The 21,235-nt window shown below is 31.1% G+C and overlaps 1 protein-coding gene across 1 annotated transcript in view; it reads left to right on the forward strand.

The window, feature by feature from the left end:
* The window catches only part of LOC129234213 (uncharacterized), a 61,567-nt gene that overhangs the window by 16,563 nt on the left and 23,769 nt on the right, over positions 1 to 21,235 (forward strand). The window lies entirely within an intron of this gene.

A 21,235-nucleotide genomic window follows, 5' to 3' on the forward strand; every position in this document is an offset into this window, starting at 1 on the left:
GTGCTCTTACCTGAAAATTACTTAATGAACAGTGGGTTCCTAAATTTTTTTCTGTTTTTTTAAGAGGTTCATAAGAGGAAAAAGGTTGAGAACCACAGAAGTAGACCAAGCAGAGAATGAACACGTAAGCGCATATTCATTTTCGAAAATTTACAACATAGTTAAAAGCTGTTGTATTTAGCGCTCGAGAGTAAAAACATTTTAATTAATGGATGAAGTTTTTTTTTTTTTTTTTTTCTAAATTGGAAGAACGGAATTCTGCAGCTCTGCTTCATGCTTCTTTGGGGGGGGGGGGGGGTGAAATGGAAAAAGTGCACGGATTCATTGCATGAACACTTCAAACCAGTGGACATGGAAATACACAGTATTCTCTAGTCGTTTTCTCTTTGGAAATATGTAAAAGAAGTTACAGCTTCCAATTCATTTATGAAAAGCTTTTCAAAATCTTAGTATTATTTTTTTTTTTAATATGAGCTGTTTATTCATTGGTAATGAGCTGTTTATTCATTTGATGTTTTTCATGGGAGCCCTATCTGCAGAAAATACTTAATATCAAACGATCATCAAGAAAATATATGAAAGGACACGATTCTTTTGCCGTTTCGCTGACGCAAAAATTAAGACAATTCGATATGCTCTTCACCACACCATAGAAAGAGAGAAGATGAAAAAAGAAATTTCACTTATATCTGTGTTTTTGATTAAGATATATTCAATCAACTTAGGGCTCATAAATTAAAGTCACAGTTTTTGAGGCACCTGTGTTCTTTTTAGTTGATAAAACAGTTTTATATGCTGCTCAGTATTTACGAAAACAAATAGAAGTTCTTTACCAAGGTCTTTGAGGCGTTTCCCTTGTTTTTAATGAATATTTTTCGTGTAAAACTGTCTTTTTATTTATATCTATTAAGTGCAGGAAATAGAAAAAAAATGTTTAATTCCTTTTTTTTTGGAATTCTAGGTTTTTGTTTTTCAACTGCAACCATGCATTGACTTTTCGGTGAATTTCAATTTCATCAATTTGATGTTTATCACTTCAAAAAGTAACTCTCAGTGAAACAAAAAGTTGTGGAATGAATTTTTTACGGGCAATAATAGGGGCACATCTCAGAACTTTGAACACAATAATTAAAAAAACAAAAATTCTAAAAAATAAAATTGAAAAAACTTTTATTATTAATTCATTTTCTGAGTTTATATATAATATCAACATTATTACCAACAGCGCCAGCCATAAAAGCACTGAAGTCAAACAACTTCATAAAATTGACTGCATCTTCCCACTGGTAGTTATAGGCATTTCAAGCATTTTTGTCTAGATACTCCCAGATCAGAGATTACGAGAGGTCACCGTAACTTCTAAAAATTTCTTTATTCGCAAAATTTCGTCTGACGATTCGGCGAAACTATCATCATTCGGTAAAATTTGGTGTTCTATTTGGCAAAATTATTATCATTCTGCAAAACTGCCATCATTGGATAAAATTTGGTGTTCTATTTCACAAAATTATCATCATTCGGTAAAATTTGGAGTTTCATTCGGCGTTCGGTAAATTAAGAATTTCTGCCCTCCCAAAACTTGAAGTTCGGGGCGCCACTATTTCTGTCTTAGCTTCGACTATTGGGTTTTAATTTATAGTTTTATATCCCTCCTGCATTATCAAAAAGTTAGTTGTTATTATTCTTATTATTATTAAGTCTCTGTGAAATAAGACACATTTAAATAGTTCAAAAAATCTGAGGTATTTCATATCCGTATTTCATAAAAAAAAAGTAGTATGTTCAACGTTTTACATGGACAATGATAGTTTATTTGACCCTTTTAGCTTTTCAAGAAAGTATTTCACCATTTCATTTCAAGGTTAAAGTATCTTATATAGTTACACAATGATCACGAAATATTATCCTATCTTAAAATCTCCTAAACTACTTGCGCATAAGCGCCGTACACTCATGAAACAGCATTTTCATCATTTATCAAACCCCTCGTAACTTCATTCATCAGGTACTTTTCTGTTTCCATTTACTAAGGATATTTGATTAATTGAGAAAAAGATGATTAGCGTTCAAAACCTCTCACTGAAATTAATCATGCGTTTGATTTCTAACGTACTTTGATTAATGATGGCTAAAATTACACACTAAGGAAAATAGTTCAGACATAATGACAGTTATCTGAGTAATTCACTTTATTTCTCTAATTTAATGTTGGAAAAAATGTTGGATTGCTTTTTTTCCCTCTCAATATTCCTATAGCCTTGGAGAACATTGAATATAAACTTTAAATTTATATTTTCTAGTCATGTGCTGTATAGGCCTTAAAATCGAAGTTTTACAGTTTAAAAAACTGTTCAAAAGTAGATAAGAATTCAATTAAAAGGTTCCAGCTGCGTAAGAGCAATGCATGTGGTATGAGAATTATCATTTGAATTTCCTTGAATTACAATTGCGTTTTTGATACTTTAATTTTGAAATTTTTTCGGGGGTGCACCTCTACTCTCACTTCCTATAAAATACCATTACAGATCGACTAAAATCTCGTTTATTGGACATCAATTTCTTAAAATTCTTTGGGAGTGGACACCCAAACCCTTTTCTCTATGTCACTATCCAAGCAAGGCATCATCAAAACACATCCAACTGGGCTTATTTTTAAAACTAATGATCTAAATTTTAGTTTACTTAATCGACCTACTGCCTTGGTAGTACAACACGCCAGTGTTAGGGACGCCAGTCACTGCGAGTCACATCGGTCTCAGTAACGAAATCATAAAACTGTGACGTCTCCCAAGAATCACGCTATGACGCATTTGCGACATGTTTCAGGTGTCTTCACTGCGACGTCGCTACAACAATTATTTTGTGACCGGTCACTTTTGACGTTATCAAAACGTCACTGCAAAGTCAGTTTATGGCTTCGCACCTAGGAGTCCTTGGCCAATAAAAGTGGATAGAAACCAAAGTCTGAAAGTTTGATAAATGTTGTTTTAAACCCTGTTTTACTTTGTGTCAAACAACTGTTCTATCAAAGGACAACAGTAAAAATCTCACCTGTTACTTCCCCGTTTGCGTACGCTAGTCGGAACTAAGACACTGATGAACTTGTTAGCAACAGCGGTTTCTAATCTAGGTCTTCGTTTTTCTTAATATTGTATTTGAATGTGAGATTATTAGTAAAAAAACTTTTGAAATGGAAAAGGGAGTTATGTAGCTCGATTAAAAATCCTGTTTAGTTGAATTACATTAACATTTGTCATTTTCTTACTGCATGAAAGTTAGCCAAAATTAGGTGCTAACTTTTACCTAAATGTTTAGATATTAAGGGATTTGTTTACTTTCTGTATTAAGTCAGGATAAACTTTTTTATGTTGGTCACAATTATAGACTTTCTGCTATGATATTCCATCATGAATTTAGAAACATTTTCACTTAAATACCTCTATCAACATGCAAACAAAACACTAATAACTGCTATGTTGTGTTTTGAAACACTTTTATAACAATGAAGATTTATACTTTCTCGTATCTCATTTAAAATCGTAAGTAAATATTCTTATTTATCATACATTCCTTAAGCAGAAACCATTATTCTACTTGAAAAAAAAGCAACTATCATAAATTAACTATTTATTACAATACCAAACAAAGAAGTATTTCCCTGTTTTGAATACAAAAATGACGTGTTTACTGTTCATGTTTTCCACACAATCAAGCTATCGAGAGAATAGGAAAGACAATCATAAAGAACTTTGAAACAACTTATGTGAAGGATTCACTAACCTTCATTTTCAAGATCTTGTGATTTTTTAGTTTGCATACGCTGAAATAAATAAGCAAATAACAAAGAAGGAAGATTTCTTTTAAAACGGGAAGAGGGTGAAGTTGAGGTTGGATCGGAATTTTTATTATGCTTTTTAAATTCTCTTTACTTTCCATCTAAATGCTAATGTTGAGTGTGAAACTTGTTAGATAGCCATCTATTTTCAATCTAGGTCACTCTATTCTAACTTTTTTTTTACCTTCTATCGGAAACACGTAACTTTGTACAAATTGCAAATGACCAAATGAAGACTAGTTTTTCAATTGAGGAAAGAATCAGGATGAATGTCCTTTGCTTTTTTACGAAAACAAAGTACCATATCCTCCTGTGATAGCTTGCACATTTTTTCCACAAAACTAGTCGTAAAATTGTCCTGTTTTTTGCACAACAATGGTTAAATAAAACTGCTCCTTACGTTAAATAGTTTTATAGTTGCCCTTTGCACATTGCTATCTGCTAGATTTAAGGGGGGGGGACTATTTTTTTATCATACGAGCTGTTTCTTTTTAAAGTTGGGACATTCATTTTTTCATTTTGCGATATTAAACTAACAGTAAGGGGTTTCAATGTTCAGTTTTATTAATGGTGAGCTTGAACTTCTATTTCCGAGGTTTTATGATTCTGTTAATTTTTGCGGGAGAGGGGGGGGGGGGGGGAAGCTGACATTGTTACATATAAAAAGATCATACTAAGTTCATACTGTTTTCCGGTGAATTTTTTTCGGCAATATTAAGTTTTTAAATTGATAGAGAAATCAATACGAGAAAGGGCGAATTCTCGACTGTGACTCGAATTTAAATTTTGTTGGGTCTACCATTCCTTCGTACCATGTAAATAATTGGAATTTTAATATTAGTTGCCAAATTTTGGGTGGTAATCGTTTCATTTTGGCAACATCTGCTAGACCTAAAAAAATAGTGCTTAGTCTTAGGCGTCAAAAAACTTGACGAGCATTGAAAGAATTACTAAGAGCTTCAGTCGTTAAAATGTATCCGAAATGTAAACGTTAAATCTGTTTAATTTATTTCAACCCGTTTTAATATTTTTTTTAGTTCACCCGTTTGTCTTTTGTTTTTATCAATACCATTCAATCAGAAATCTCGAATCTATTCTGATTTTAGCAATGATTTAAAAAAAAATCATTCTGTATCATCCTCATGGTTTTCATCTTTATGACAGGAGGAATTCAGCCAATAATTTGTTCAAGAGCAGTTTAAAAGAGGAACCGCCACGCAGTCAAAAGCCAAATAAACATGTCAAACAAAATGGGAAAGGTACGCAAATCTGTACCTCCCATAGATAACGTTGCTTTTGTACTTTGGCAGTTTTAAAAGTCTGTCTTGAATACAAAATGAAGCATTTGAATGATTGTTTAGTTGCTTCGATTATACATTTTCCTCTTAACATACAATTTCTTTTGGATCCAACCACAAAGGAAATTCTTTGATTATGCAAAGCAAGAAGAGTTTATTTTTTTACCTCGTATATTTTAGATTCTCGGAAAGTTACCATCAAGGATGTTGTTACGCAAAGCGCATTGTTTTATTTAATGGTTTTTGCGTCTGGGTTAATTTTTCTTGGGGAAATTCATATCAATCACTTTCGACACCTCAAAACCGCAATTATATTACTCCTGAGTTTATTGAGGATACAGCCGGAGAAAGCATTAATTGAAATCGAGCCCGGACTGGGGGAAATAATCACTTATACAAATGGTCTAAAAGTGGTGAAAACGCAGTCAAGATGAACTGATGATAAATGACGCTCAGCCAGATGTGGTTTGAATAAAAAAATAAGACAATTTCCTTTAAATAGAAAAAAAAAACTTTGAATAATTTTAGACTTTAAGATTTTAATTTTAAAATAATTTTAGATACAACCGTAGAAAGCCTTAATTGAAATTGAGCCCAAACTGAGAGAAGTAATCACTTTAACAAATGGTCTAAAAGTGATGAAAACACAGTCAAGATGAACTGATGATAAATGACACTCAGCCAGATGTGGTTTGAATAATAAGATAAGACAATTTCCTTTAAATAGAAAAAAAATTGAGTAATTTTAGACTTTAAGATTTTAATTTTAGAATAATTTTAGATACAGCCGTAGAAAGCATTAAATGAAATTGAGCCTAAACTGGGAGAAATAATCACTTGTACAAATGGTCTAAAAGTGGTGAAAACACAGTCAAGATGAACTGATGATAAATAACACTCAGCCAGATGTGGTTTGAATAATAAGATAAGACAATTTCCTTCAAATAGAAAAAATGTTTTGAATAACTTTATATTTCATTTAAAGAATCAAGAGGGCTTTGATCATCAATCTCTGCCTCACAACTTAAGAGATGTGTAGAGATAAGTACTTGAAGTGCTTGTTTGATGAAATAAATTCTCACGGGAATTTACTTTTTTCTTTCTTTTATATGAATAATTAGATAGACATTAAAACTTAAATGTCTCCCACACTTTTTGTTAGAAGAAATTGAGCCCTGATTGCAATGAGTATTAAATATTCTTCAAATGCAAAACTGCATGTTTTAATGTCTCAAAAAAATGCCATACCTAACAAATTGGAAACTTTCTTTTTTTAATCTCTACAAATGCCAAATTTTATGATTCAATTGTTTTAGTTTTTATACTGAGTTGTTGAGAAGAACATTTGTATGTATTCAAAATGTGCGTTTCTCCAGATAGTATGTTTCCAGATACTAATTGCAATTATTTCTTCTTATAAAAATGCTAGAGTTTTGCTTTATTTCAAAATTTAAATAAAAGTTTATTCTTTTTTTGTTATAAAGTTTTAAAATACCATTGACATGGAAATTTGTTACAACAAAACACAATACTTCGCTCCTTGAAAAACTTTTCAAAGAAAATTTATTTGATACCAAATTCAACTTTGTTTTATTAGACAAATTTTTATTTGAGCATAATTGATAAAACAAGTTAAAACAGCCTTTTCATAAGTTTTTAAACCACATGCTGAAAGAGTCAAGCACCATCTGTTGTATTACGAAAATGTGCGCTCTCCAAAAGCACTTTCTGTCTCTTTAATAAGCAATTTAAAATGACATTCAAGATTTCTCCTAAAAACCTTTTACACTCAACGTAAGTTGATTACTTGTTAGAAATATTTAATTACGGCGTTATAAAAGATAAATTTACAGCGGATTTTCAAAAATAAGTTGTGAAATTCGTCAAGAAACACTTTGGCTTGACAATCCCAGTGTACGTTATCAAAACTAAGTTTCGAAACCCCTATTGCCTCAGAAATTCCAGGTGTATAGCAAATTAGAAAGTTCAATTTCGTAGTTGTGATTATTTTAATTTAAAAATTGTGAAAATGTTACTTTAATTCTCGAAGAGCAACTGGATGAGATGATGATAATTATGCTCTTATAAGTCGTTATTTAGAGTCACAAACTTGTGTGTTTTAAAAAAATGCTATGAAGTTTTTCTATGCTGCTAAATTTTTTTTGCAAACTGCAGACTAAAGGAATTTTACCATTATTAAAATCTTTCAACAAGACACTAAAGGAATTTTATCACCATTAAAATTTTTCAATGAACCACTTACTAAAGAATGAGGTTTAATGAATTAAGCAATTGTAATAATACTGTCTGATCATCGATTATATGGAAAGGCTAATATCCGGTTTATAGGCGGAAATAGACGTATCTATTAGTTTATAGAGATGTTAGTTGGTTTGTTTCAGATGTGCACTTTTGCCTCTCTATTATTTAGCCTTAGTTTTGTAAAAATGAAAATTTGCTCACATCAACATTTTTTAAATCTAAAGTATATTCGATCTATATTCTCATGGTAAAAAATAATTGATTTGTTTATTTTCAACAAAGTTTTGAGCTTCCCATTTTGCTTTTACATTCCTGAACGAAATGAAAATATTTTATTTTCTTTTTGTTGTTACCATGGAAACTATTTTTGTTTCCCCTTATTTTATTTTTGAGGATGCAATAAATGAATAAGGCACAAGTGACATTACAAAACGCGTGCATCAAAATCCCATCGCTATTGTCCCTTCTCCCCTGCTAGATTCACTCAGATGGAATCATCTTTACTTGGCAGATTACCAAATTACATACAATCCGTGGTCAAGCTGCAAGTGCGTTTGAATAAATTAATTTTAAAGATGTTAAAATGAACTTTAATAAATAATGATTTCGAATTTAAAACTCGTAAAAAAGTTATTCTCGCTTTGAAACGCCAGAGAGGGAATTGAGGATTATTTTGATCGCTACACTCGTTATTAAGTGTCACAAAGTTGTATTTATTTTATATTTTTTGTGATAGGGAATCTCTACATAAAGTGTCCAAAAAGCGTCTGTGTTTAAATGCGAAAAACTCGAGAACTACACGGCAGATTTCGCTGAAATCTTCAAGTCCGGAAAAGGTTTGCAGACCGGTTTGAAAAAAAACTCGATGAATAGTTATTTTTTTATTCCAATTTAGGCCCAATTTTCACATATATTCCCGAATATGGAGGTGAAAAATAACTTGCACATATTAATATTATATATCGTTGAAAAGAACAGAATTTTCACGTTCTACGCAATTTGCTTTAATGTTCTAACTTAATTACGGCGGGAGTTATTCGCATTTTTAGCTCGAATTTTTTTAGGCTTATCTAAAATTTAGGCACTACTTTCTTTAGTAAATCTATCAATATGAAATAAAGGAATTGTTCCCCCCCTTTTTTTTGACACCGTTGGAAAAAGCGACATTTTTTACTCCAGATCTATCTCGACCTATGGTCGAAAATCTAAGCTTCTATCTCCAAAGGAAAAAAAGATACAATCCGTTTTCAATCAAGTTCGAAAAATCTAATCTCCATTCAAGTTGTTAGCCATTTTCTTTACGTTTCCTTGGTTACGCTTTTTGATTTCCCTCTTTCTCATTTTAATTTCTTAAAATTATTTTCTGTCGTCATTGTTTGAAAGGGAAATTTTGCGTGATGATTTGTTTCTTTTATTTAAGCCCGATTGTTGAATATACGTCACTTGACACAATTTTTATTTTCAAAGTAGACCGGGCAAAGCTGGGCACGCAGCTAGTACTTTAATAAATTGCGAAAACTCTGAAAAAACTCCCGAAAAAACGGTTTTTATTACTTATTTTACTGATTAAAAATCACAATGATACACGTCTTTGAAGAAAGGAATCGTTTGTACTTATTAAAATGCGTTATTATGGTTATTATTTAAAATATCGTATTTTTGTTCTTATTTTGAAAACCTATTGAGTGATATAAAGATTACTATGCTCGCAAAATTCGTTATTTAGTGAACAAATTTATTCATTGTTGTACAGCCATGAAATAATTTTATAAGTAAATTTTAAATGTCTAAGAAAACTACAAACTAAAATATTTTATTGTGATTTTTAATTTATCAAAACATTACAAGAATAAATGTTTTGAAAGACATAAGTTGTCAGAGGTATTTTTGTTGATGTTTTATTTTTAAATATTTTCGTTAGTGACTTTATGCACAGTTCATATTAACATGCACTGCAACGCAAATTCTCGTACGATTGGACAGGTCGTTTTAAAAGGCTTGTCACGAGCGACGTTGACAACCATCACAAAATGTCTATGAAACGAAGCTGCTTCATCATTCTAACCCGTTCAATTGTAGGAGATTTTGAGTTGAAGTTCATGGTAATGTGAAACGTGCATAAATTCACTGACAGAAATATTTTTTAAATAATACATCAACAGAAATAGTTCTGCTACCTGGGAAGTAAAAGCTTTACATATATGAGTTAACCAAAGGTTTGAGTAGCTGGGTAGCTCATTAGTTACTCTATTAAGTGCACCAATTTCATAAAATCCTCATAGCCGATAATCGAGTAACGCGCGTGTTTCAACAATGAAACTCGAGTCAGGGCATGATAATTTGGCAATATTTTTTAGAAATGTATGACATGCAGAGAAAGGTTTTATTGTGACAAGGCTAAACTCGATCCGGTAACTTAACTGTTTTACTAATAAGACTGTGTCATTTCAGAGAAATGAAGAAACGAAAAAATGGTCAATAATGAACGCTACCACTGGAGTTTAGGGTTAATTCACTGAAGTTAGGGTTAATATTTCAACTTTCAAAATACAGTAAAACCTGTAAAGTTGACCACCCTTGTAAGTTGACCACCTCTCTATGTTGACCACTTTTGTCGGAAACGGAATTTTTCCTATCTCATATAGCGAAGGAAAACCTCTGTAACTTGACCACCTCTCTATCTTGACCACCTGTCTATCTTGACCACTAATGAACACCAAGTTTGGTTTGGAGTATTGTAAAAAACCCTTTGTAAGTTGACCACTTGGTTTATTTTTTTCAACTTTCTTCAGCAAATTATTTTATTTTATTATTTATTTACTTATTTATTTATTTATTATTATTATTATTTATTTTTTTGATAGCTTTTTTTTGATAGAATTTTTTTAATGCTTTGATGACAGACTAGCATTTTACTAACTAAACAGCAACTTAAAGCTTATACTGCTATTTATTCTTAAAACTTGTTTTTCATTTGTTGTTCTACTTGAGATAGTTTTTTGTACTCTGTTCAATGAAAATAGGTATCAGTAGTAAAGTTCAAAATCTTTTCTTTCAGTTGCAATATGCTGTGGCAACACAGGAATTGTGCAAAAAGAGCTGGCCTGGATCTATATATTTTGGGTCCCCCTGCAACAAAATATGTAGGCCCCTCCCTCCTGGCCAGCAGTGTCTATTTGTAAAGTGCATAAGTCTTAGTGCTAGTTTTTTTCTATTTTTTCTTCAATTTCTAGGACCGTTAGCCCCTTTAAGGACGCGAACCCCTCGCACTGCGGGTACACAGGTGTGGGCCTGCTAATGAGTAAAGTTACATGTTTCTGGTCCAAGGGATTAAGAGATGGGACATTTTAATTTTTCCTTTATGAACTGGGAGAGTCAAGCTTGTTACTCTTTATGCTATACATAAAAAGGCTTCAAAAAAAAAAAGTTAGCTGAACTTGAGATTAATAAAAAGTATGAAATATTAAAATTAATTGAAAATGGAGAAAACTAGAGAAAATTAGCTGGTATATATGGAATTTCTAAACCTACAGTGTCTAATAGAGTTAAAAACAAGAAAAAAATAACAAAATTATTTGAATAGTATTTTTAATTATTGTTTCACTTTCAATAATGTTAAACACTGAAAGTGAGTTGAACAGAAAGAGCAAGGGTGAATTCCTCAAAAAATGAATACATGGTGCAAGAAATGACAAAAAAAAAAAAAAAAAAAAAAAAACGCCCTTTATAAGTTGACCACCTGTCTAAGTTGACCGCCAAAATGCTGCACCGCGAGTGGTCAACTTACACAGGTTTCACTGTATCACCAAACAGGCAATGGTTTCGTTCAAATGTTGAAGCAATTTTCACCCGTCATATCTTGACGGGAGATTTCTAGTAATAATAATAATAATAATAATAATAATAATAATAATAACAGTAATAATAATAACAATAATAATAATAATAATAACAATAACAGTAATAATAATAATAATAATAACAATAGCAATAGTAACAGTAATAATAATTATAATAGTAGTTACTATTATTAATAATAATAATATTAATAAAAAATAATAATACCTAGTAATATAAAATAATAATCATAACAATAATAACAAATAAATAAATAAATAAATTTTAGGGTGAATTAAAAAGATGGACTCAATTTCAAATTGCTATATTTCCTGCACTATATGTTGTACTTGAATTCTGTCAGGTATATTTGAAAGGGGATGCTGAAAAGTTTTTAGTACTACCACTAGAGTGCTCCAATACCATACTGTACTGTAGCGTCAGTTTTTATTGATTTTGAATCTCCCTGTTCGGGATCCCTGATCCTACACTCTCCGATTTTATCTTGTGGGGGTTCGTGAAAGATTCTGTCTACATACCACCTCTTCCCAGAGATTTGTAGGTCTTACGAAACCATAAAAATGTTTCGTAGATATGTCTTTGAAACGTGAATGTTACTGAATATACCTTGCCTCGCGCTCAATCTTCGAGTTGAACCGAACCATTGCTTCGGTCACTCGTCTGGTCTGCTATTTCTATATTAGCTATCAGTTTGTTTCGCACTCTTGGCTTCCTTAAGAGGTTTTCCATCTCCAGCTCAGTCACTTTTCTATGCCGGGCTGATGAGTGCTAATAAGCACGAAACTGCAGTCCTCGGCTGGAAATGACTGAGCTGGCGGTGTATTTCACTCTTTATTACTTTGTAATTTATTTCAATTGAGGTTACAGTAAATATCTTGAATAAAATAATTTAATTCTTAATTTATCGTTTCCTGATTGAAGTTTGTTGATGTTTATTTGTATAATAAGAAATGATGTACATAATTTTAACGAGAAAAGTTTAAGTTTTTCAGAATTAGTTGAAATTAAAAAAATGTACCCCCAAGATATTTTTGCTATGTAATTATTTAGAGTTTGAATGTTTAAGCTACAACAATGACTGCATTTAGTTGGTGAAACTTAAAAATGACAAGTTTTGCATTCTTTATTGCAACACTTTTTTTTGGGCCAATTTTTCTCTGCGTATCTCATCTTCATGAACATAAAAGCGTGCAAAATAAGGCGGGGCCAAATGCCATCTCCTGATAGCCAGACTTTAGTGCATGTGCGTATGCATGTATTGTATGAAGGTATATGTTTATGTATGTGTGTACAAATGTATGCAAATGCTGTTATTTAATTATTTGTAACATTAAACTTTTTAAAATAGCCATGAACTTTACATAATATATTTATGATACCCATAGATGTACAGGTAGGAAGAATAATAGAAGTAAAAACAAATCTTTCCTCTCATAATTTGTTTTTCAAGACTCGTAATATAAAATATAAGTAGTATAATGTGATGTTAAGCGTGCTATAAGAATTTCAAATTTCAAAAGTGATATATTTTTGTAAAAATGCCAATGATTTTGAAAATTCAAAACATTTTTCAATTACCATCGAACAACGCCATACGCTGTTAGACATATTTAATGTCTCGTCAAAAAGAACATTTTTCTTATTTGGTATCCGTTTTTACTCGCCATATTCCTCACTTGTGATTAGTTTTAAGAATTTTAAAGTGCTTCTTTTCAAGGCTGAAACATCTTTGTTTAAAATGAGAGTAGCACATCCACGCAATTGGCTGATACTAATAAGAAGACCTAATAAGTTATAGTACAACAGCTTTGGGCTCTTTTTACTACCAGAATTCTAGTGTTCCACTAAAGTGGCTTTCGTGCAGTTCGACAACACTCAAGCACGCAATCGTTTGAAGTACTCTATTTTCCCCCATTTAGATCGACGACTTTTTGAACGAAACAGGTTATGAGGTATTGAGAATATTTCACTACACTATATGCTGGGAAATAAAAGATGAATGTATGAGTGTTTCTAAAACCATTTTATTTACTGTCATTTGTTTTGAAAAAAAAAAAAAAAAACATTATGCAAGTTTGATAAATATAGGGAAAGAATATCGTAATCTCATTCTTGTTTGTACTTTGTAGGTATCAAGCTAGAATGTTTTATGTAAATTTTTACTTTCACTCTTTATTGTGCAATTTTTCACACGGCAATTGTTTATTTTCGTGCCAACTAAAACGAAATTTTTCTATTTATCTATAACAGAGTTAACTTTTTTTAACTAAAAAATACAGTCAACGCTCAATAGAACGATCTCCTATTATTGCGACCTTTCCATTATATCGACCGATGCATAAAGTCCCATTTCTTATTCCATAGATGCAATGTTATCTTACCGTTCATTAGAGCGTCCGAACTGAACCGTTCATTTCAGTATAACGTCCAAAACGAAGTTTCAATTTTTGTATTATCCTCAAGATTAACTATTCGAAAACTAATGTTTGAACCTTTTTTTTTTCTAAAGGTAAAATATTTCCATTGAAAAGAATTATTTGTTGGTATAGGTACGAAGAAGTGATGAATACCGCACACAATTGGTGGACATTAGGAGTTACACTTTTTTGAAAAAGTTAAAAAAGCGACAAGTTTCTATAATTACAGCATCAAATTTTTAAAAAGAGAAAGAAACTAACATTTTCTTAAAAATTAATTTTGTTATTTTTTATTTTCTTTTAAAATGAAGTATAACTATAAGAAACTATTCGTGCATTTTTTAAAAAATGAGAAAATAAAATTCAATACGTTATAACGACCTCTCGTTATAGCTACCGATTTTGTTTGGACTACAGGGGTCATTATAACGAGTTTCGACTGTATAAGCATCTGCCGACTGTTAAGCATTTAAACCAATGAATAATAAGTATGTGTGAAGTTACGAAACTTTTTATGCAGTCCCTTTATCCCATCAATCATATTTATTAAAATCTTTTCGTCTCGCTGACATCTAAGCAAAACTATTTCCTTCTCCTACGACTAATTTGACAGCGCTATAAATATCTGAAAAATTCTACTTTTGTACCATTTTTTCACATCCACGACCACGCGAGAGCTCTTAAAGAGTGGGACGAAAATTGTTAGTGCGTAATTTATAGTCAGATAAGGATTTTATTTGCAGATCCTTATATATCTAAAAACGCTATTATCAGTTAATTTCAGCTAAAATTGTAATATTTTAAAATTATATATAAATATATGTGTTAGCATGTAAATTGAACTTTTGATAGAACCAAGGGGATTGTATGAACATTTAGATTTCATTGTTTTTGTGAAAACATATTTACTAACTCAAACAAGTGCGCCCCTCCCCCATAAGAATATATATATTTTTTTAAATTTTAACACAGTGTTATTTTTTTAAGAGCGTGCGCCTTCATACCTCTTGGGCCTTCCTCTTGCAGGGGTGCCATGTACGCCACTGATGCGAATACACACTCAAATTTAATGCTAAAAAAATGGTTAAATAATTACTATACGGAAACGATTTATGATCTCATGACGAAAACATAAATGAATTCCAAAGCTGAAAGTCAAATTTAGTACACTCTGTTCATATAGATATATTCTCTTCTCTTACCCATTAATTCTGCTGCGTATTTTTAAACTCAAAACAGGTCCCACTTTGAGTTTTCTTTTTTAAAATCTTCTTTTAAACGTTTGACTGTTGATTCAACGCCTACAGGTGTGGGAAGACTGGTTTTGCGCCATGAGTTAAATAATGTCCATTATGTTTCACGCTCGAAACTTACCAGTCTGCCTGAGATTTATTGTAAACGGCATGGTACACTTGAGTCTTGCATACAATAGAGAAATTCTATTTGAGCTAAAGTTAACCATGCTCTGGTGACTGTTCGTGACGTCTGCGCAACGATTTGCGTGGGAAATATTTTTAAACGTCCAGTCATTTATTTGCCAAAATGCGTTCATTTTGTTCTTCTTACAATGTTTTACCGATGCCTTATTTGTGTTCTTCCTTTTTCAGTTTTACGAGTAGGTCATTCACGTAATGGAGGACATAATGTTCAACTGTGGATTTCCTACCTTGCTTTTTGATTATTTTCACCTGATATTAAGTTGTTACGACACATTGTAACATGTTTGAAATACTCGAAACAGCTTGAATTGTAGGAAAACTAGAATAACTTATTTCCTTACAAGTTTCTTTTCGCCGTTTTTCTTCCGTTGCAAGTTGTAAAAACCTCATTATCTGCATTTATTAGCTAGTCACACTCAAATTCGGTCTTGTCCATTGAACACTTCTAACTACAATCAATGAATAAATTTTAAAATGGAGGATAAAGCTTTCTTTTCCAATTGCAATAAAATTAATGAAAAAGAAATGTCTTAAAAATTTTGCTGTACTTCACAAAAAATAGAAAAAAGTGTTGTGGTCGGTTCGCATTAAAGTTTTCAAAAAAAAAAAAAAAATCTAACTAAGTCTTCGCCACGAAAATAACAAAAATATGGCAATAACTACAATTGTTTTTCCTTGTTAGAGTTAATCATAAGTGCGTAGTACATTGTTGAAGGTGTGGCATTTGTACACTATATATTTGCACTTCAAACCAGAAATTTTAAGCCTTGTCTTTAATCTTTTATATATTCAAGTAGGAGTAACAGTTGTGTATCTTTTTAAGTACCTAGTTTCAAAAAAGAAAACTTCCATTTAAAAATACAAGAATTTATATGAATTGGGGTTGTAAATTTGCTCGTCACTCCTGCAAGATTTTTTTTAACTACAAAAAAAAAAAAAAAAAAAAAAAAAGAAGAAGAAAAGAAAAAGTCAAAAGCGCTTTAAAAAAGTAAGTTTCATAATTAGATATATAATAGTTTCTTATATTTCAACAAATAAAAAGTGAAGTCACAGTTTAAAAGTCCTTGACTGAAATGTAAAGATATGTGTAAAAATGTTGCACTCGCAATTATGGATTGAGCATGAAACATCTAAAATACCTTAGATTTTTTTTAACCAGCAGAAATATTTAGATCTTTAAGAAATTGTGTGCGAGGAGCAGTAAGTGGCGTACTCTGCATGCATTGACTTGAAATTAGATCTTTTAGGTGAAAGCAAATGATATTCTTTCTCTCTCTCTCTCTCTCTCTTTGTTTTTTCGGCAGTTTTTGAAAGCTAACTTTGATCGCTTTCATCGGATAATTACATAAGAGAAATTCAGCTTCCTTTTTTATCATCATCTTTGTTCCCAAATTTGGTTTTTCGTGCTTAGAACATCTCATGAAGTTCATAGCAGAGCCATTCCATTTCAGATCAGGCAGGGTCTGTCACATGACCATCACCGATTTTTTTGAAAAAATTACAGTAGTTACAACTAAGGAACATATGAAATATCCCAAAAGGATTTTGCAAGAAAAAATTTTTTTCTTCAGTTACAGCCTATTAAAATTCTGCACAAAATCCGCCATTTTAGAAAAAACCGGCAAAACTCTCCATTTGAAATGGACCCTATTTCAAAAGTATTTAACCTATTCGAATAATTCTTTTTTCTAAAAATAAATAAGGACCCATATATCCTCTAGACATCATTTTTGAAAGTTTAGTTAGATTTTTTGATAAAGAAAAAAATTCATTTTTGCAGCGAAAAAACTGCATTTTTACCGATTTTATGATTTTTTTTCTCCATGAAAAAAAAGTTTTTTTTACTAAACGGAGATGGCAGTCTAAAGCCCTTATATGATAGTTTCATAATATATTTTATTAGAATCCTTGGATGCATACAGCCTTGGAAATAAAATTTAAAATTTTGAAAATTTTCAAAAATTAGCGATTTTTGAAGTGATTTTACTCAAAAAACCAATTTTTTAAAAATCTAAAAATTGGCTCATTTGTACCCCATATAATGCTTAACTAGTGGATAGACACCGCATCCGGTATTTTTTCCCATAAAATGTTTTATGATTTTTTGAATGTGACCTTATCGCCCATGGCATGCATGTAAAATAAAAATTTCTAATAATTTCAGTCACTGAAAATCTGATCATATTAATGGATTAATGCCTAATAGCTACAATGATGGTGCACTTTATCAGCAACAAATAAAATTTTACTGACTTTTAATAATATAGCAATATCAAACCGCTTTTGATGACCCAGTCAATTCGTCTTTTTGTAAGACTCTGTGTATAGCCTTTAGATAGAAGAGCCTTTGGTGATTATATTAATGACTAATTCAGTGGCTCCCAAAAGCGTTCGTACACCTTGAAATTTTGTAGTAAAACCAAAATAACGCAAAACTGAATTCGAATATGAAGTCCAATTTTTTTTCACATCATTCCTATGCCATTCTGAATAAAACCCAGCAGTTTTTTTCAAAATATCTGATGACCCAGTCAATTCGCCTTTTTGTATTTCGTTATATAAATATATTTTTCTGTTGATCAGCGCCTAATTGTTATGGGAGCTGAGCTCCCATACTTCCTTATTTGTTTTACTCAAATTTTTGTATTTTTGACCGAATTCAGGCCACTTAAGCATTAAAACAAGTTCTGAAGACTATAGGGATCCTGCGCTTCTTTTGTTAGAAATTGGATCCCTGGCTATAATAGTCACCTTTAGTGAGATCTGTTTGGTTACCTCAACTTACAACCATGTTCAATTGATTGCTTCTCTCATTAAACAGGTGGGCTTTTTGAATTCTTAAACTACAAGTGAGTTTTACGGTTTGAATTTAGTATAAATATTCTTACGTATAAAAGTAATCATACGAGGTAGGATCCAAAAATTATGTGACAACATTCGCCAATGACAACCAAAGCACGAAATTAAAATTAATCGTTTTAAATGCATTGCATTGTTCTTCCCTTTGATGATTTCCCCTGTCGTGTAATTGAGTTGAAGAGAATGACTATTGAAAGAGAAAAAATATGATTTGTTGCTCCATATGAAAGTAACGGTGAATGCATAGCTTTGGAGACGAAATAAACTAATATTTATTTTAAAAAAAGGAAAGATTTTAACTGTTACTGATAAAGTACATCATTATCATAGCTAGTCATTAATATAATCACCAAAGGCTCTTCTACCTATAAACTACACACAGAGTCTTACAAAAAGACGAATTGACTGGATCATCAAAAGCAGTTTGTTACTGATATATTATTAAAAGTCAGTAAGATTTTAGTTGTTCCTGATAAAGTGCACCGTTTTTGTAGCTATTAGGCATTAATATAATCAGATTTTCAGTGACTGAAATTATTAGACATTTTTATTTTACATGCAGGCCATGGGCGATAAGGTCACTTTCAAAAAATCATAAAACATTTTATGGGAAAAAATACCGGATGCGGTGTCTATCCACTAGTTAAGCATTATATGGGGTACAAATGAGCCAATTTTTAGATTTTTTAAAAATGGGTTTTTTGAGTAAAATCACTTCAAAAATCGCTAATTTTTGAAAATTTTCAAAATTTCAAATTTTATTTACGAGGCTGTATGCACTCAAGGATTCTAATAAAATATGTTATGAAACTATCATATAAGGGCTTTAGACTGCCATCTCCGTTTAGTAAAAAAAACTTTTTTTCATGGAGAAAAAAAATAATAAAATTGGTAAAAATGTAGTTTTTTGGCGGCAAAAATGAATTTTTTTCTTTATCAAAAAACCTAACTAAACTTTCAAAAACGATGTCTAGAGGATATATGGGTCCTTATTTATTTTTAGAAAAAAGAATTATTCGAATAGGTTAAATACTTTTGAAATAGTGTCCATTTCAAATAGAGTGTTTTGCCGTTTTTTTCCAAAATGGCGGATTTTGTGCAGAATTTTAATAGGCTGTAACTGAAGAAAAAAAAAATTTTCTTGCAAAATCCTTTTGGGATAGTTCATATGTACCTTAGTTGTAACTACTGTATTTTTTTTTTCAAAAAAATCGGTGATGGTCATATGACACTTTTCATACCTGCCTGCCTGATTTGAAATGGAATGACTCAGCAAATAAATCTGTGCTTAAAAAAATATGAATTCTTTAGCCCAGATTCAAGGCTTATGAAAACTATAGCAATAATGCTATGTATTTACTATGAATGGTATTATATATTATGCAAAGACTGGAACTCTCAATGCTAGAAATTTTCGTTTACTTTTTTGTATAGGCGAAAACGTACGACATTCTAAATTGGCGAAGAAATATTCTGGCTCTCAAAGATAAAGAGTACTAATCGAATAAAGTAGAAAAGATAATTTTAACAAAAAGAGGTAGGAATTCAGATGGGAGGTCACTGTGCTTCTCAAAAATTTCCTTATTCGGCAAATTTTGTCTCATGATTCGGAAAATTTGAAGACATAACAGTAATACAACAGTTTTTACATGTACAAATGAGGTAGTGAAAAGCAAAGGGATGTATAAGTGAACATGTTCAAGTTTTGAGTAAAACGCGTTTAAAGATAACATCCTAGGTAGGCTTTCATTAATTTTTTTTCTAAATCATGCTTTATAGAAGCAAGTACCAGGGCTACTAGTACCATCTCTTGCCCCAAGTTTTATCATTTGAGAAAATTTTGGAGTTCCTTATGGAAAATTGAGAATCTCCCTCACCTAAAAATTTAAGTTTGGGCGCCCCAGGAGCAATTTTGTATATATATATATATATATATATATATATATATATATATATATATATATATATATATATATATATATATATATATATATATATATATATATATATAAACAAAAATTTAGTTACTGTCTGTAGTGTGAACAAATCTTTCAACTTGCAACTGCGAAAGTGCATTACTATTCTCCCCCCCCCCAAAAAAAAAGCAGTGCGCAATATTCTTGTGTATAAATCATATGAATTTTTTGTTCGTGCCAAGTCGTCTGAACAAGGTCAGTCAAGGTTTTTTTTTTCTTTTCTTTTCTTTTCTTTTTTTTTTTTTTTTGCTGCGTTTGAGTTTTTTTTTTTGCTCAGGCTATTTACAAGAGCAAACAATAAACTGTCCTTTTATTTTTACTCAAACATACTTGTGCGCGATGTTATACGGATCAGTGCTGAACAAATATTACTAATCCTTGCAATTATAAAGGACAGTTTATCAAGTCACATCTGTAGCTCTATAAAAATTATTAAGTAATTTTTTTTTTAATCGAATATAAGTTTTAGCATTTTTTTTATAATAGAAAATGTACTAAGCAAAATTTTTAGAGCCAAATACTGTAATTTGAGAAAAATGAATTAATTTTTGGTTTTGCATCCTGTAAAAGCAGTCCTGTTGCAGATTGAAAAGTTAGATTTTTGTAACTATTTACTCTCAATTTTTTAAAACGTTGGCTGCAGGAAAACAATTGAATTTCCTTTCGGGAAAATTGAAAAACGCCTTGTGGTTGAAACTTGAGTGAAAAACATGATCTGAATAAACTTTTACGAACGACAAAAATATAATTTTGCAGAGACTTCAACTAACTAAAACTTTATTAAACTAAAATCAGACCCATGTGGTTTAATCATAGTTCAGTATGTAATTTCAAAATTCTGCAACATCATTTTAAAGCCAAAAATAAACAACTACCAAAAAAAAACCTTACATGCAGTTTTTTGCTAATTTTCGTATGCCACATTCCTGACCTACATCCATAAATTCAACTGGAGACTGAGCATTTTAGTAGTTGCGAAGAAAAAAAAGTGAAAAATAGAATGTTCACAGCCAAGTTTTAGAAATTTTTATGACTATGCCTGATTCTTCTTTCTCGAAACATTTTCTCTCACAGAATTTATTCGGTATTTTGAAATATTGACATATTTGTACTGCTTAAATTCACTAAAAAGGGAACTTAATTTTTGATTAAAACCAAACTTATCATTTGCTTGAATCGTCAAAAGAAAAAAAAATCACAACTGCAAGAAATATACTTTGAAAATTGCGTATTTCCGATGAAAAAGAGTTGTTTCTTTTACCTTTCACTAAGAAAAAAAAAACTATCAAAA

Source organism: Uloborus diversus, chromosome 1, assembly GCF_026930045.1.
Source record: "Uloborus diversus isolate 005 chromosome 1, Udiv.v.3.1, whole genome shotgun sequence".
NCBI lineage: Eukaryota > Metazoa > Arthropoda > Arachnida > Araneae > Uloboridae > Uloborus > Uloborus diversus.